We start from the raw sequence: 18,822 nt of genomic DNA, 5'->3' as shown, positions 1-18,822 counted from the left end.
GCAAGGCCGGTTGCCGCTCGCCCAGCCACCGTCCGCCGTCCAGCGGTCGTGCGTTGCCCCCGCCGCCGCTCGCCGAAGCTGCTGCCTTGCCGAGGCCTTTGCTGCTACTTGTTGGGCTTTTCTTGCTTAGATTAAAGGCAAGTTTCTCTCTAAACTTTGATTAGGGTGATGGGTTGTGGATGGATTGGTTTAGGGGTTAATTGAGGTGATTATAGGTAGATTAGAGGAGAGCTTGATCTTTCATTGTGTTCTTGGATATCCTTGTGGCTGTTGGATGGTAGTTTGAGCATTGTGGAGTGAGTTTTGTGGATTGAAATTCGGTGGATATCAACTAAGGCTCGGATCTTTGAAATTTGAGGTGAATTTCTGATTCGCGGTTACTGTACCCTCTCGGTTTACTATTTTTGTGGAGACTCTTGGAGGTCGAATCTTGGGTGGTGTTCTTCATGAAAGTTGTTCCTAACAACTTGACGTTCAACATATTTTAAATTTGAAATTTTTGGAGGTCATTTGGGTCGCATGAAAACCCATTTTCAGACTGTCTTACAACTGCCCGGAATACTGTTCATCCCGACCTTCTTGTATTTCCGAATTTTTATAAAATTTTTCAGATCTATTTTCAATAAAATTCCTTCACAAAATTTATTGAAGACTTTTCTTTCTATGACATATAAAAATTTCAAAGCTTTTCAAGGTGATTTTGGTGTTGAAAGAAATGTATTTTGAGGACAAAACAGTCTGTTAGAGCGAACTGATTCTGGTATGGTTTCGAGGGACGAAAAGGCATGGTTGTAGATTGAACCGAAATTCATGTTCTTCATAAGAAATGTTTATCAAGATGTTTTCTATGACATAGTCAAAATTCAAAATTTTTGGAGTTCATTTACTATTTAGTTTGATGGGATTTCGGTCACTGTGTAATCTGCCCAGATTTACCCCAATTCTATGGATGTTCATTTTTATGAGCGGAATGGTGGGGGTGTCGAGGTTGAATAGTTGCTACCCTTGTGAAAGGAATTGATGCTTGAATATGTGATGTATGCGCTGATTCAAGGGCAGTGGGTGATTACCTAATTGTGACCTTGTGCGGGGAAGGGAATGTGGCTAATTCGGCGTGTGTGTGTGCGGATTGATTGGTCTAGTGGCAGAATGGTGCTTATGTACGTGTGAATTGATGTTGAATACTCGATGTCCATGTTGATTGATTGGCTGATTTGTGATGATTGATGTTGTTGAGACCGAGGATGATTTGGTGGTGATCATGTGTTGTGATTGAGTTGACATGCATTATGTGAGCATGTGGTGTGATTAACACGCGAAGTGAATGCATTGCATGGTATGAGTGATCACTACAAGCCCTGAGGCATTTTACGCGGGGTACAGATAAAATATGGTGTGCAGTGTGCTCGTGTGATCACATAATCCTTAAGGCGTTTTATGCGGGGAATTGAACCTGTCTTGAGGCGTGTTACGCGGGACGATGCTCGGTTATACCGGAAGACCGCCAACCTGATGTGTTTTACGCGGGTTGTGCCATAAAAAGGAGATGGTGTTGCGCCTGAGGCATGTTACGCGGGCTAGAGACACTGACCCTGAGGCGTTTTGACGCGGGCTATAGAAGTGTTGTTCAACCTGATGCGTGTTACGCGGGTTGTGTTATAAAAAGGGAGATGATGTTGTGCCTGAGGCGTGTTCGTTTACGCGGACTAGAGACACTGAGCCTGAGGCGTTTTGACGCGGGCTTTAGAAGTGTTGTTGGACCTGAGGCATGTTTACGTGGGTCAGAAATCGATGGCTAGTTTTTGGACCTGATGCGTGCTTACGCGGGTTATGAAAAATCTGGATATGTATGATGCATAGTGCTTGATTATGGGGTAAAAACTGCTAGGCATGGTATGGGACGTGCCCAAGTGGGTTTTGCCTTATAATCGAGACACGCGCTACTGTGATGCATTGATGCTTGTGAATTCTTATTACATACTTTGGTTATGTGATATGGTTGATGTATCGTTGTGGCATATACGTGTGTCTAAGCCAGGTAAGAATGCTTGTGATTGTGTTATGGCACGTTTGTTATGGTAGACTTGTATGTTTAGGACAATCCGGAAGCAACGTATTCTCCTAAACGAGGTTTAGGGAGTTTACTTGCTGAGTTATCTCACCCCTCCGTGGTTAAACATTTTCAAGTTTGGAGTGACGATTAGACATCACGTAAGGATCGACGACCAAGGGTGATGTGGGCGTGGGATGAACTTTCCGCTTTTGGATACCTTGCTATAGAGGAGTTTAGGTTAACCCGATCCTTTTGTATGTGCAGTTGGTGGAAAGTCGCCCTTAAGTTGGGTTTGTAAACTGTACCGAACTTGGGTTAACAATGTGTTTATGAAAGTTGTTTGGTTGATGAGTATTCCTGTTGTCTCCTTGGCTGCCCCGAGTTATTTGTAATGTTGATAGGGTGTTATAGTTCGCTTCCGCATGCATGTATGATCGTTAGTGAATCGATTGGGTCGGCGATGCGTCCTAGGACGTCACACTATTTCGACCGAGCTTGGGGTGTCGTGCGCTCGCCGGGATTCGGAGCGTGACATCTTTCCACTCTATGGCACCAAGAAGAAGAAGTATCTAATCCCAAGCCCCTTAGAAGAATAGAGGAATGCTGTGACTAGAAGTATAAGTCGAAAATGATATGCTTCGTGCGTTTTATGAATAGAATCAGCTGTTACAAAGAGCTAATTATCGCATAATATAAACGAACGTATGCAAGCTCCCCGATAGAGGACCCTAGATCTAATCATGGAAGAGACAAAATCCATCGCCTCATAAGAAATAAGCTTTGGTGAGTTATTCCGATAGAAAATTAAAACTTTCTATACTACATTTGAATTTTACTAATATCGGTTGTTGAATGAAGGCGGGATGGCTAGGATTAATAATGTTATAAGGAATATCTTCTTTTCTTACGAAATAATCTCACTCGTGTCATCGTTCATTAAAATGTGATGGGTATGCTCTAAAAAATAAATCCAAGTAACAAGGTGGCTATGAACATGCTGCCTCTAAATACCCATCAAGTGTTGTTCTGCAATGCAGCGAAAGCCTCTCCTCAGTCTTCAATTTGCGTAGCCGTCCGACATCCACAAACAAAGCACAATAATGGCGGGGAACATGTTGGTTCAGTTTTCAGCAATTCCATCTTCTCCTCTGAGTAAAGGGAGAAGCGGCGGGGTCGAACGGCGGTGTGCGGAATTTCACGAGAGCATATGGAGCGATTACTTCCTCAAATATGCTTCACCCTCCAACTCAATGGTTAGTAATTCTTCCCTTGTCTTCTTCCTTGTTTTCAGGCAATTGCGTATTTTAGAATTAATAAAAGTGCTTGTGTTTGTTAAGAAAAACTCCTATTGATTTTGAAGATGACAAAACCTTCTATGTTATTGTAACTCTGATACTTATTCTGAACAATTTTATTCCAGGTCTGTATATTCTGGAAGCTCAGAAGAAAGTTATTCAGACTTTACAAACTGTCAAGTATGTTTTTGAAGACCCACATAATCGAATTTCTGAGATTCAGACGCAGAAGTTATTCAAATGCAGAAGCAGAAGTTATTTAGATGAAGATGCAGACGAAGAAATTATTCAGACGCAGAAATTCTTCAGACACAGACGCAGAAGTTCTTCTGATACAGACGCAGAATTTCTTCAGACGCAGAATTCAGAACATAACACAACAGCTAGTGATCTGGCATGGATTTCACAGAAGGAATGTTCTGATTGTCTCAATCTCAATCAAATTGATTGACAATCAAACATCACGACAGGAATGCATTACAACGGACATATCTCTACTTATGGAAACCAAGATTCTGATTGTATGAGCGACCAGAATCAGCGGGATTCAGAATCTGTTATCCAACGGCTACTCAATCCTTTCTATACAAATTTGTCCAATGTGAAGATTGGAAGATGATCCTCTGAAAGCTGTCCAACGGCTAGTTTGGAAGTAGAGGAGTATTTAAGGAGATCAACGAGCAGCAGAAGGAAGTACAGAATCAAGAATCATCAAGTCCAAAGTCTGAGTATACTCCAAACATTTCTCTTGTCGTTCTGAGCAAAACATTAAGATCTTGAGGGACACTTTGTAAGAGTGATTGTGTGAGATAGAGAATCCTATCATACACAAGAGTGTTAACACTCAGAAGTTGTAATTCCTCTTGATTACATAGTGAAATCCAGCCGGTAGGCTGTAAGCGTGGGAGAGTGGACGTAGGCTTGCTATAAGCCGAACCACTATAAACTTGTGTGCAGATTCTCTATCCCTTATCTCTTACTTTACATTCTGCACATCAAGAGCACCGTCTATATAATCTGTCTTGAATCTGAATTTTATTCAGACTCTTCTGTGATTTACTTTGTTTCCGCATAAATTATTAAAATTGTTTTAGATCACCTATTCACCCCCCTCTAGGTGATCCTTGCTAGCTACATCAACTGGTATCAGAGCAGGTTGCTCATTTATTGAAGTGTCTTACTTCTGAGCTAACGATTTATATGGCTAGCTATGGTGCTCCAGGGCTCATTGAAGGACAGAGCAACAATAGACCACCATATTTCGATGGCAAGGAATATAGTGTCTGGAAGAATAAGATGAAGGCATTCATAAAGTCAATTGATCACATGCAATGGGATGTCATCATCGAGAGAGTCAATCCAAGATCTTCCGATTCAAAAGAAAAGGCAGAAGCAAGCATAGCAACAGATCCTCCATTATCTCAAACTGAGATATCCAAAAGAGAAACCTTAGATTCCAAAGCAATTTATTCTCTCTATTGTGCTTTATCTCCTATTGAATATAAAAAAATTGCTGCTTGTGAATCAGCTAAAGAAATCTGGGATACTCTCCTTGTCACTTATGAAGGAACAGATCGAGCCAAGGAAACTCAAATCAATCTTTTGCTTGGACAATATGAATCCTTCAAAATGAAGCCTGGAGAATCAATTGCTGATTTGTATGACAGGTTTACTGATATAGTAAACGGTCTTGCTTATCAAGGACAACCAGTTCCGGATGCAATGAAAGTCAACAAACTTCTGAGAGGACTGACAAATCAGTGGGATAACATCAAAACATCTCTTCGAGAAACACAAAGGATCAAGCCTCTATCAGTGAATGAGTTAATTGGAACTCTTCAATCATATGAGACTGAGAAAAGGAATGAGGAGATTGAATCCAAAGGTAACAAATCAATTGCTTTAAAGACTAACATTGATTCTGATGCAGATTCTGAAGATGAAGACGTTGATGATGAAGAACTAGCTCTCTTTATAAAGAAGTATAAGAAAATGAAGATCAAAGGAAGAAACCTCAGAGATAAGAAGCCTTTTGAGAAGAAGAAATCTTTCGATGAAACCGAGAGATCGAAAGATGTTATATGCTTTCACTGTAAGAAACGTGGACATATCAAGCCAAATTGTCCACTTCTGAAAAAGAAGACCAAGTTTGAGAAAGCAAAGAAGGCCTTAAAAGCAGAAACCCGGAGTGACACGAGTGTGAAGACAGTGATGAAGATATCTCAAATTTCTGTCTAATGGCTAAGTCAGACTCAGATTCAGATTCTGATTCTGATCCCAAAGTGGAGATTGAGGTAAAACATTCTGACATGCCTATTGAAGTATCAAATTACATTGATGAATTATGCTTTGAATTCAAGACTGCTCTTAAATGCATCTCTTCTTTGAAAAAGGAAATTTCATCACTGAGGCAGCAGGATGTTTCACAAAAAGAAAAAATCGATTTCCTTCAAAAAGAATTTCATCAAGTCAAGGAAAGTCGAGATTTTCTTTCCAAAGAAAATGCGGTTTTGAAAAAGCAAGTTTCAGAAATTACTTCAAAGTTTTCAAAGGGTTCAGAAACCTTGAAGCATATCCTTTCTATCCAAATTCCTTACTACAACAAATCTGGTCTCGGATTTGTGAAGGAAAGTGATAGCTTGATTGATTTTCCAAAGGTCAAGGAGAGATTAAAACAAAGACCTCCTCGACAAGCTTATAAAAATCATTTCAAAAGGAATTTTGTAAAACCTGTTGGCCGAAGTGCACTCAGGTGCTCAAAATGTGGAGATCCACAACATTTTGAGAATGAATGTCCTAAGGTCTGGAGACCTGTTAGAAGAGATTTTGTTAAGACAGCGTATACTAATACTCAAGGACCCAAACAAATTTGGGTACCAAAGAAAACTTGAGATGTTGTGATTTTTGCAGGTTACCACAAAGAGAAAAAGGAAGTGGTACCTAGACAGTGGATGCTCTAGACATATGACAGGAGATCCAAGCATATTCGCTGATCTACACAGTCTGAATGGTGGAAAAGTTTCCTTTGGAGGAAATACCAAAGGAAAAATTATTGGCAAAGGAACAGTTGAAATTGGAGGACTTACGATCAATGATGTCTCTTTGGTGAAAGGACTCAACTACAATCTGATAAGCATAAGCCAACTATGTGATACAGGTTTCAGAATCAACTTTCAAGAAGATACATGCTCAGGGACAAGCAAAGATTCTTCTCAAACATTTACAGGAAGAAGATATGGCAATATCTATCTTCTAGATGTCAATCCAAACTCCACTCATTGCTTGATCTCAATCAAAGAGGATGAAGATCTATGGCACAGAAGATTGGGGCATATCAGTATGAAACAAATCTCAAAGATCTCAAACAAGAAGTTGGTTCGAGGTCTACCAGATTTGAAATACAAGAAAATAGAGTTATGCAATGCCTGTACACTAGGAAAGCAAGTAAGGAGCTCTTTCAAGACTATACATCATGTTTCTACTAATCGTGCCTTGCAGCTTCTTCATATGGATCTATTTGGACCAACCAGAACACAGAGTATTGGTGGTAAGAAATATTGTTTAGTCATTGTTGATGACTTCATAAGATTTACTTGGGTGTTCTTTCTTGCTCATAAAAATGAAGCATTTTCATATTTTTCAAAATTTACAAAAAGAGTTCAGAATGAAAAGGGCTATTCCATTTCCTGCATTAAAACTGATCATGGGGGAGAATTTGAAAATCAAAGTTTTTTAGATTTTTGTGAGGAAAATGGCTTTCAACACAATTTTTCTACTCCTTATACACCAGAACAAAATGGTGTTGTGGAGAGGAAAAATCGTTCTTTGCAAGAAATGGCAAGAACTCTGTTGATTGAAAGCAAAATTCCTTTTCATTTCTGGGCAGATGCAGTTTTTACAGCATGTTATTTCATTAACAGAGTTTTTCTCAGACCCATTCTTGAGAAAACCCCCTATGAGCTTTACAAAGGTAGAAAGCCCAACATTTCATATTTTCGTGTGTTTGGTTGTAAATGCTTTATTCTGAAAAATCCAAATGACCGCACTGGTAAGTTTGATGAGAAAGCAGATGAAGGATTTTTTCTTGGATATTCTACTTCAAGTAAAGCATACAGAGTCTTCAACAAGAACTCTCAGACTGTTGAAGAATCAATGAATGTAAGGTTTGAAGAAAATATTCAGACTCACAGAGATGAATCTGAACCATCTCCCAACATTCAAGATCTATCAGAAGATCATCAACAATCAGTATCAGAAGGAAAAGAAGGAAAAGAAGATATAATACAGACTCAACTGGAAAGTTCAGAGTCTGCAGATTTTCAGAAGGAAAGATTTGATAAAAACTGGAAACATAAATCCAGTCATCCGAAGAACCTCATCATTGGAGAAATTGAAGATGGCATCAAGACAAGATCTAAACACAAAGAAAACATCAGCAACTTGGCGTTGATATCAGAAATAGAACCAAAAGAAGTTGGTGAAGCTTTATCAGATGAAAGCTGGATCGATGCTATGCAGGAAGAACTTCAGCAGTTCAGAATCAATAAAGTTTGGAAGCTTGTGCCAAGACCCAAAAATTATCCAGTCATTGGAACAAAATGGGTATTCAAAAATAAACTGGATGACAAAGGGAAAGCTACAAGAAACAAAGCAAGACTGGTTGCAAAAGGCTATTCTCAAGAAGAAGGCATAGATTATGATGAAACATATGCACCGGTTGCAAGGTTAGAAGCCATTCGGCTACTATTAGCTTATGCTTGTTTCCATAACTTTAAATTGTTTCAGATGGACGTGAAAAGTGCTTTTCTGAATGGATATATCAAAGAAGAAGTATATGTGGAATAACCACCAGGTTTCGAAGAACCTAGAAAGATTGATTATGTCTACAGACTCAAAAAGGCTCTTTACGGTCTAAAACAAGCACCCAGAGCTTGGTACGAAAGGTTAAGTAACTTCCTTCTACAAAATGGTTTTACCAAAGGTAAGGTTGATACAACTTTATTTGTTAAGAAAAAGGGTAAGGATTTCCTACTTGTTCAAATTTATGTTGATGATATAATCTTTGGATCCTCTAACGAATTGCTTTGCAAGGAATTCTCAAAGAATATGCAGAACGAGTTCGAGATGAGTATGATGGGAGAATTATCATTCTTTCTTGGCCTTCAAGTGAAACAAACCAAAAATGGTACATTCATTTGCCAAGAGAAGTATGCAAAGGAGATTATCAAGAAGTTTGGATTACAGAATTGCAAGAAGACAGACATTCCCATGTCTCATTCATCCAAACTGGACAAAGATGAAAATGGTAAAAAGGTTGATCAGAAGGTATATAGAAGCATGATAGGTTCACTATTGTATCTAACTGCATCTCGACCTGACATTCTTTTTAGTGTCTGTATGTGTGCGAGATTTCAATCAGACCCAAGGGAATCTCATTTTTCTGCAGTAAAGAGAATAATCAAATACATTGGAACATATCCAATGTTAGGTCTTTGGTATTCCAAAGATTCAGATTTTACTCTTACTGGATATTCTGATGCTGATTTAGCTGGATGTAAAGTGGATAGGAAAAGTACTTCAGGTACATGTCAACTGCTTGGGAATATGTTGGTATCCTGATACTCAAAGAAGCAGAATACAGTTGCACTTTCTACAAAGGCGAGAATATGTAGCATTGGGAAGTTCTGTGTACACAGTTACGTGGATGAAGCAAGAATTACAAGACTTTGATATTGAAGAATCAAGTGTTGCAATCAAATGTGACAACACAAGTGCAATCAATTTGACAAAGAACCCAATTCTTCATTCTCGAGCTAAGCATATTGAAATCAAGCATTACTTTATTCGAGATCATGTTCAAAATGGTGATGTAAATATTCAATTTATTGATTCTAAGAATCAATTAGCTGATATATTTATAAAAATCTCTTGATAAATCTTCATTTGAATTCATAAGAGACAAACTATGCATTATTTATCCTTACCAAAAAAAAACTATGCATTATTTATCCATTTTCTTGAAGTGTTTGATAGACAGGAATTTTTCAGACTCAAGTATTCTCAGTCTGAACATTTTTCAGACTCACAAAAGAAAGGTATGTTCCTTATTCAAATTTTGGCGAGTATATTTTTGGCATGTTTGACAGGATATTTTTATAATCGTTATTTTTGGAAGCAAATCAGGTATGTATTCTAATTTATCTGATAAATTGTGCTTAATATATTGTTATGATATCATCTTGTTTGGTTAAGCTTCAAAAACTATATTTTCTTTCTACTTGCTTGGGATATCTTTTTATTTTCTAAAAGTAACTTTTCTTTCCAAAAATTATCCACCTCCTTTTTAAACCCGTCCTTCTCTTTTCAAAACCCTATCAGTACGATCTTTCTCTCTCAAAACCCTTCCGATATTCAGAGACTCTCCTCTTCTTCATCCAAAGATCGAAACTTTCGTCTCCAAAGGTGATCATAATGCCGATCAAGATGGTGGTCCATAGAAGATCTTCTCGTATTCTTAATCAAGACTCAAAATCCATCGCACCGCCGGAATATTTGGAAGTTTCGGACTCGGGAATCCGATCATCCCGTGCACCACCGGCAGCGTCAACACCTCGGCCGATCGTCTCCTCCAAAATCATCTCGGTAAAACTGATTTTCGGTTCAAAAGCATTAAACGTGTGTGGGAACACTATCAAAGGTTGAAACGGTTCAATGCCTCTGAGTCGGCTCTTTGTGCTTGTCTGAAAGACAACGATCTTCATTCTGAAACTCACCTTGTGAAAACCTATTATGATTACTGCACTAAATCTGGACAAGTTCCAACCCGTTCTACCCCACAAGATACTTCCTCCAGAAAGGGCAAAGAAAAGGTTGGAGAAGCTTCAACTCCTTCTGAAAAGAAATCGGTCCATGTAAGCCCTAAATCCACTAGTGCTTCAAAATTTGTTGTTCCTGATGATGATGCACGATTTTTTGAGACTTTTGAGATAAAGGTGGGAATAGCATCTGGTTTGCCTGGAACAGGAAGCTTGTTCAGAAGCACTGCGCATCATATGTGCTACAAGGTGTTACTTGCTAGAGGAGTAATGAACAATAGAACTGTGGATTTCGAATACCTGGAGAAGGCTGGCATTTCTGTACAGCACCTGTTTGAGAAGTTAGGGATTTATGAATTTTGTCTTCAATCTGCCAATACTTATCTTTGAATTAACTCGCCTACTTCTATTCCAATCTTTCAATTCCGTCACCAAATTGGATACGGTTCTTGTTGGTGACAAGAAGGTTGATTTAAAGGCACATGAGTTGGCAAGGATAATTGGAGCCACACACTCCAATTTTACTCCATTGGCAGTAAATCTTGAAGAGGCTTCTCAGGTAGCTTCTGAAAATCCGAATTTTGCTCAAGGATCAAAGCGACATCTCTCCTATTCTGACTTATCCAGACGATCTGTGATCTTACATAAGATCATAATAAACTATTTGAAGCCTAAGGATGCCTCAAAAACTGATCTATCAAAATCAGAAATCAAGCTCATATGGGCTATCTTGACAGGTCAATCCTTTTCTCTCCCTCACCTCATCATATTCCATATGTACAGAGCATTACAGAAGGATAAGGGTCATTTGCCATATGGAGCTTTAATCTCTCGAATCTTCATGTTTCTAAATCTATCTATTCCTGGTGAGTTGCAAGAAACTATGCTTCCTCGTATGTTTGTTGGAGAACGAATGCTCTCCAAAATGAAGAAATTTGAAGATATGAGGGAAAGAGTAAAAGGAAAAGAGGCTGAAAAGTCAGAGGCAAAATCTGTTGGCAAGAAAGTTCAGAAAGAAAAGGAGCAAAGAAAAAGAACAAGTTCAGCCAACAAACAGCCTGATTCTCCTACCCCAATAAAAGTGTACAGCAAAAAGCGTAAAATTCTTCTGCAAGATGAAAATGATGAAGCAGAAGCTGAACACTTTGAAACAGGAGGCTCAGAACATGTTCCTGAACCAGATCCCAAGGTTTCAGAATCAATTCATGCAGAACATGCTTCTGAAGATCCATCACCTGTTCAAGGGGAGATTCCTCCAGAATCAGCAACAGAGTACAATCAGTCTGAGGAAGATAATGTCCAAGGTCAGCCATCCGAAAATCAGAACATCATCTCTATTCTGTTTGAGATTAAAGATAAGCAAGCTGCTCTAGAACAACATCTGCAGAATCTACAGAACATTGTTGAGGAAAATACCAAGGCTCAACAACTACAGGCAGCAGCAGATAAAGCAGCATTAGAGGAAGCCATTACTATGTGCTCATCCAACATGGATAAGGCCATCAGTCAATGCAGTTCAAAGATTGAGGAGGCTGTCTCAATATTGAAAAATTTTCAACTGATTCGTACTCCTAAAAAATAGCCTGTTTTTCAACATTTCTCTCCACATTTTTCTTTCAATTGGTCTGTAATATATCTCATACTTATTGTTAGACTGGTTGATTAGTTAAATCTCAGTACCTTATTATCTCTATTATTATCTTTTTGCTGATGACAAAAAGGGGGAGAAATTATGTGAAATTATGTGCAGATTTGCAGGTTATATTCAAAGGAAGAAAGACACAGATATCAACAGAGTTTGCTCTTTCAATCTGTGTTTCATGAGCTTAATATGTTTATTCATTTTCAAAATAATTCAAACTGCAAGAAAGTTTTGTCACCATCAAAAAGGGGGAGATTGTTGAGGAAAACTCCTATTGATTTTGAAGATGACAAAACCTTCTATGTTATTGTAACTCGATACTTATTACGAACAATTTTATTCCAGTCTGTATATTCGAAGCTCGGAAGAAAGTTATTCGAGACTTTACAAACTTGTCAAGTATGTTTTTGAAGACCCACATAATCGAAGTTCTGAGATTCAGACGCAGAAGTTATTCAAATGCAGAAGCAGAAGTTATTCAGATGAAGATGCAGACGAAGAAATTATTCAGACGCAGAAATTCTTTAGACGCAGACGCAGAAGTTCTTCTGATACAGACGCAGAATTCAGAACATAACACAACAGCTAGTGATCTGGCATGGATTTCACAGAAGGAATGTTCTGATTGTCTCAATCTTAATCAAATTGATTGACAATCAAACATCACGACAGGAATGCATTACAACGGACATATCTCTACTTATGGAAACCAAGATTCTGATTGTATGGGCGACCAGAATCAGCGGGATTCAGAATCTGTTATCCAACGGCTACTCAATCCTTTCTATACAAATTTGTCCAATGTGAAGATTGGAAGATGATCCTCTCAAAGGCATCCCAACGGCTAGTTTGGAAGTAGAGGAGTATTTAAGGAGATCAACGAGCACGAAGGAAGTACGGAATCAAGAATCATCAAGTCCAAAGTCCGAGTATACTCCAAACATTTCTCTTGTCGTTACGAGCAAAACATTAAGATCTTGAGGGACACTTTGTAAGAGTGATTGTGTGAGATAGAGAGTCCTATCATACACAAGAGTGTTAACACTCAGAAGTTGTAATTCCTCTTGATTACATAGTGAAATCCAGCCGGTAGGTCTGAAGCGTGGGAGAGTGGACGTAGGCTTGCTATAAGCCGAACCACTATAAACTTGTGTGCAGATTCTCTATCCCTTATCTCTTACTTTACATTCTGCACATCAAGAGCACCGTCTATATAATCTGTCTTGAATCTGAATTTTATTCAGACTCTTCTGTGATTTACTTTGTTTCCGCATAAATTATTAAAATTGTTTTAGATCACCTATTCACCCCCTTCTAGGTGATCCTTGCTAGCTACATCAGTGTTCACGACAAGTGATGGCATCAAGAACTAAAGGTCCGTTTGTTTGAAAGACAATTGTTTCCGGAAAATTATTTTCCGACTTTTCGGTATTTGGATGACGGTGAAAATTAATTGATCTATGGAAACACGTTTTCCATTGACCAAAAACAATAAGCTTACATTGGGTGAAAACAATTTTCCCTTTTAGTAAGAAGGAAATCATTTTCCCTAAACCACAAAACAAATGAAAAATAACCATCTTCCTTGAAAACGATTTACATAGAATTTATTTTCCTTTATTATAAATTTTTTAGTGAAACAAATGCACCATAATTCTTAGATTGTTGAGCACCATCGATCCCAATATTGCTTGATAAATTGGTTAATTATCGGGAAACTCTCATCTTCTATCACTATGCAAGTCACCCATTATACATGTTCCATGTACAAAAATGTATAACCAGAAAACTTTTGCAATTGCAGTTAAATGGAAAAAGGTATATTTACATGTTGTGAAGGTGCCAATTACACTATATGTGAACGTAGGGCAATAATGGTGAAAGTAGGGCTGCTTTGGACTGCTTTGAGCCGTTCTTCTCCCTGAAAGCTCTCAACATTTGTGAACTCTGACTCTTCATGTTTGTGAAAAATAATGGGTTGTCTTCAAGTGTAAAGAAAGAACTGCTAGTAAGAAGTGGTAGAACAATGAAGGGATTGAGCGAGAAAAAAGTTTTCTTCCTCGTTTACTTTTGTCACTTAGCCTTTCCATCCGGGAGAAAGAGAATGCGGATACATGGTTCTAGTTGCGTTGGTTTAGGACCAAGTCTTAGCAGCAGAACTATATGGTTGGCTTGATCATTTCCACCATAATTCCACTGTCCATTCAAGAGAAGCATCAACAAACGAACTTGGTTGATTTTACTTTTGATTCTATCTTTGCTTTCTCGGGCATTCGGCTTTTGTTTTGATCTCCATCCTCTTTATCAATTCGACTATCCCACCTAGGTCTATGAATTTCTCTATCAATTCTACTACCTTATCCGAACCTATCAATTTTCTACGTGTGATCCTTAATTGATCTAGGAGTTGTTCTCGGGAATCCTAGGTTAAAAAAAAAAAAGGGTTCTTATACGACTCCACCCCATCACTTAAAAAGAAAAAAAAGAAACCCATCTTTGGAAAGAAAAAGGTAGCAACGAAGAAAGGAATGAGCGAGATGGTGGTTTTTGTTCTTCCAGTGAAGTGAAGTTCATTCTCTTGGCGAATGAAGTGGATCAATATCGTTTTGGCTGCCAAACACTTTCTCTTGCATCGCTGCGTAAAGCACATTTCATTTAGCTACAAATCATTTGAATTAGGTATGCTGCATCAAGAGTTTGATTATGCCAAACAGGGTCATGTTTAACGAGTTTAAACTATATTGTATGCACCCGACGTATGCAACAGTCCCTCCTTCAAAAACATCATTTGTACTACTCCACCTTTATAAAATGATTTGGTCATCGATTATTCAATTTTAGAGAATAATGTTATCGTCTCCTCGAAAGTTTCAAAATGAAATGATTCGGTCTTTTATCATTAATTCACTTTTCTGAGAATATATGCTAGTCGTATTGAGTTTTCAGTATGCCCAATTTGCCTTGTTTTCAAATTTTTTTTTATGTTTTTGTAACCAAGAAAACATGATTATTATTTTTCACAGTAACTTCGCTTGCCTTTGAGTTTTTTTTTTTTTTTTAAGAATAGCGGATTATAAATTTGCAGAAGTTCAAATTCCTTGGAAGAGTGGAGGAACAAGTCGAGGAATTGAAAGGAAAGGAGAGGAAGATGCTGACTGATGTCGTGGATAAGCCTTCACAAATGCTTCACTTGATTGATGAGATTCAACGTTTGGGAATTGACTACCATTTTGAACGAGAAATTGATGAGCAATTAGAACAAATCCACAAAAGTTACTCTCAACCCGATCATGGAGATTTTATGGGAGATGACCTTCACATGGTTGCTCTTATGTTTCGATTGTTGCGACAACAAGGTTTCAATATCTCATCGGGTAAATCTTAAACTTAGTGAACCAATCCAATAATATACCCATAATATAACTAGGAGTATCGCTTTCCTAATTTCTAATCGATTGTCTTTTGTCCCATGTGGGTTGGTCGCACACAGGTCTTTAACAAATTCAAGGACAGTGAAGGCAAATTCAGGGAATCACTCATCATAGATGTGCGTGGATTGTTGAGCCTACATGAAGCTTGCCATTTAAGGTGCCATGGCGATGCTCTTCTAGAAGAAGCACTTCCTTTTGCTATAACTCACCTCGAATCGATCGATGAAACAAAAGTAAGCACTAGTCTCGCGAAACAAGCGAGTCATGCCCTAAATCAGCCACTTCGCAAGGGGCTGCCGAGACTCAAGGCGAGGCATTATATTTCACTCTACCAAGAGGAGCCTTCGCATGACGAGGTCTTGCTCGCGTTGGCTAAGCTAGATTTCAACTTGCTGCAAGAGCAACACCAGAAGGAAATCGGCAAGATTACAAGGTCAACTAACTTCACATGATAGTTATAATCTAAAATTAGCTTCTAGGTTATGTTTTAACAATGCCCAAGCTACAGCTTTCTCTGGCTGTGTTTTCCAAAGGTTTACTTGTCTGGTTTGGATTTACCCTTCTAGACAGTGCTTTTGAAAGTCCTTTACAAGTGAAAAAATGAGTTTAAACTATGCAAATTCATCGGGCTAACGTACTTTCAATAGCGCTCATATTCATTTATTCATTGGTGGTGAAAGGATATAGATGTTGTGAGGAAGTTCCCATTCTCTAGAGACAAGATTGTGGTGTTGTTCTTCTGGATGGTGGGCGCTTATTTCCAACCGGAGTTTGCCGTGGCCAGAGATATACTAACTAGGGTAATTGCCCTGGTTTCCATTCTCGACGATATCTATGACGCCTATGGCACATTGGAAGAACTTGTACTCTACACCAAGGCAATTGAGAAGTATGTAACCCACTTTCTCTTTCTCAAATTTCTGAATTTGACCGAGTACGTGTAGAGTAGTAAGTGAGTCATTTTTTAGGACTCGAATTCAGGTGGGATGTCGATGCCATGGATGGACTACCAGAGTATATACAAGCTCATTATAAGGAGCTTCTCGATCTCTATGATGAAATCGGGAATAAACTGGCCACAAAAGGAAGATCGTACCGCCTCGTCTATGCCAAAGAAGCCGTAAGCATCATCGGTACATTTTGCATGCATTAATAGCAATTTTTTCTTAGGATCCCAAAATTCTTGTTTAGGGATAATGACACAACTAATCTCTCAATTTTGGTCTAATGTGCAAATGGTCCCTAAACTTTTAATTTGTTTAATGCGGTTTATGAATTTTAGCTCAATGTACAATGTGATTCCTAAACTTTCAATTTGTTCAATTTGGTTCCTGAATTTTTTTATACATATTTAACTTAGTCCCTGAACTTGAACATATTCAATATAGTCCTTCCATTAATTCAAGGTTAGAGATAACATTGAATATTTTCATATAGTTCAGGGACTAGAATGAATATGTATCAAAAGTCCAAGGACCATACTAAATAAATTAAAAGTCCAAGGACCACATTCCATATTGGACTACAGTTGAGGGACCACATCGAACAAATTATAAGTTTATGGACCACGTTGCACATCGAGCTAAAATTCATGGACCATTTGAGTCATTTTCCCTCTTGTTTATGTTTAATTTCTCAGATGAAGAAGCAAGCGAGATGGTACTTTCGCGAAGCCAAATGGTTCCATCTCGGCTACACACCAACAATGGAGGAATACATGCCCCTTGCATTATTAACGACAGGCTATGAAGCACTATCGATCACAACATTCGTAGGTATGGGCGATGTGGTCACAAAAGATGCTTTTGAATTGTCGCTTGGTGACTGCAAGATTTTGAAGGCTTCACAAATCATATGTAGGTTCATGGATGACATTGCTTCTCACCAGGTATAATAAAAAACATAATAATCCTCCAATAATCTAAATTAAATTAGATCGACCACCATTCAATCAGAAAACGATATTGACCTAATCACATCGATGTCGTCGACATACAGTTGGAGCAAAAGAGGGGGCACGTGGCATATTTGGTGGAGTTGCTGATGAAAGAAAATGCCATCTTGGAGCAGGAAGCTGAGGAGGAACTCCAAAAACGAGTAGATGATGCGTGGAAGGATATCAATAAAGAGTTCCTTCGTCCGACCGCAGTCCCACCACCGGTGCTCATGCCAATTCTCAATCTCTCGCAGGTGATAGATGTGTTATACACCGACGGAGATCATTACACACGTTCTAAGACCAAGCTCAAAGATCATAGCATATTGCTCTTCGTTAGTCCCTTGTCGATATGAAGTTCGAACGAAATGTAGTGACACCAATGTGTTATTGAAAATAAATGGTCTATCGATCGTGCCTTTGAACTCTCTGCATTTCTTAGCATGAGGGAAAATACTGTTACTAGTATATACCTTGAAGATTTACGTGCGTAACAAAGTTCATGATGTCCCTTTTATCCTCTTAAGTTCTATGGATCTTATGGTTTGTAATACTCCCCAAAAATATATATATATAATTTACCTAACCCAATGGATTCTAACTTTTCTATGGCACACCTAATTATCTTCACCAATAGTAATTTATCTATAAAATATTCTTTCGTATCGTAACTTTTATTTAGAGGACATGAGATCTCATTGATGGCAGTACGAGCTCAAGTCCTTTGGTTAGTAATATTCCAGAAAATATTAATCAACCTAAGTTAATATTAAATTTTTTCATGTTATTGTTAATCGATTATCTAATTGTTCATAAATTTTTTTTAGGTTGCAAAATTACGTGTCAGTAATTTTCTTTACTCATCGTAAATTTTTTAATCATTGTAAATTTGATCACCTTTGTCAGCAAGTTACGACAAAAAAATTGGTTTTGTAGAGCAGATCTGACCACGTTTTTTCCTTTTTTACTCAACATTGATCTACCTTGGATGCGGGACTTGTCCCCTAAAAATGCTTATAAAAATTCTTGGAAGTTTTTATAGTAAAATCATAGCGATAATTTCTCTTATTTTGTTGAGCAAGTTTATGCCTTCATTAAGTAACAGATAAACGGAATTTAATTGTCAATGCTTTGATTTTTCTTATGATATATGTAATCAACACTTGGACAATCGAAAATTTCTTATTAAGCTGTCCCAGAAAATACTATCGAGACATTTATTAACATAATTTACCAATTTCTTTTGTTGAGACCATTAAGAAAGAATAAAAAAGCTGCTCTAGAGGTCGTGCCACTGTATTTTAAAAAAAGGATTAACCAAGAAAACCCAAAATTTGTACACTTATGACAAATTTATCTTAAACTAATTTTTTGACAACCAAAAACCCCAAACTGGTACACCTAAAACAAATTTACCCTCAATTAACTTCCGTTAATTTTTACGGTTAAATTTTTAAGTTAGATGACACGTGGCAGTTGACAAGAGTACCAATTTGGGGTTTTACCCTTCTGTTTGTCATAGATTTACCAATTTGTGATTTTTTGTGGTATTAATCTAATTTAATGAAGGGTAAATTTGTAACAAATATACCAGTTTAGGGTTTTTAGTGATCAAAAAATTAGTTTGGGGTAAATTTATCACAAGTGTAC

At 37.9% G+C, this 18,822-nt stretch overlaps 1 pseudogene; it reads left to right on the top strand.

Annotated features, from left to right (window-relative positions):
* Positions 1–3,165: 3,165 nt before the first annotated feature.
* Positions 3,166–17,528, top strand: LOC130136801 ((-)-germacrene D synthase-like; annotated as a pseudogene).
* The last annotated feature ends 1,294 nt before the right edge of the window (positions 17,529–18,822 follow it).

This window comes from Syzygium oleosum, unplaced genomic scaffold (genome assembly GCF_021117445.2).
Source record: "Syzygium oleosum isolate NSW1041296 unplaced genomic scaffold, Sole_v2.1 Sole_v2.50, whole genome shotgun sequence".
Lineage (NCBI taxonomy): Eukaryota > Viridiplantae > Streptophyta > Magnoliopsida > Myrtales > Myrtaceae > Syzygium > Syzygium oleosum.
Note: the sequence above shows the minus strand (reverse complement) of the source record. Positions and strands in the feature narration are given on the sequence as shown.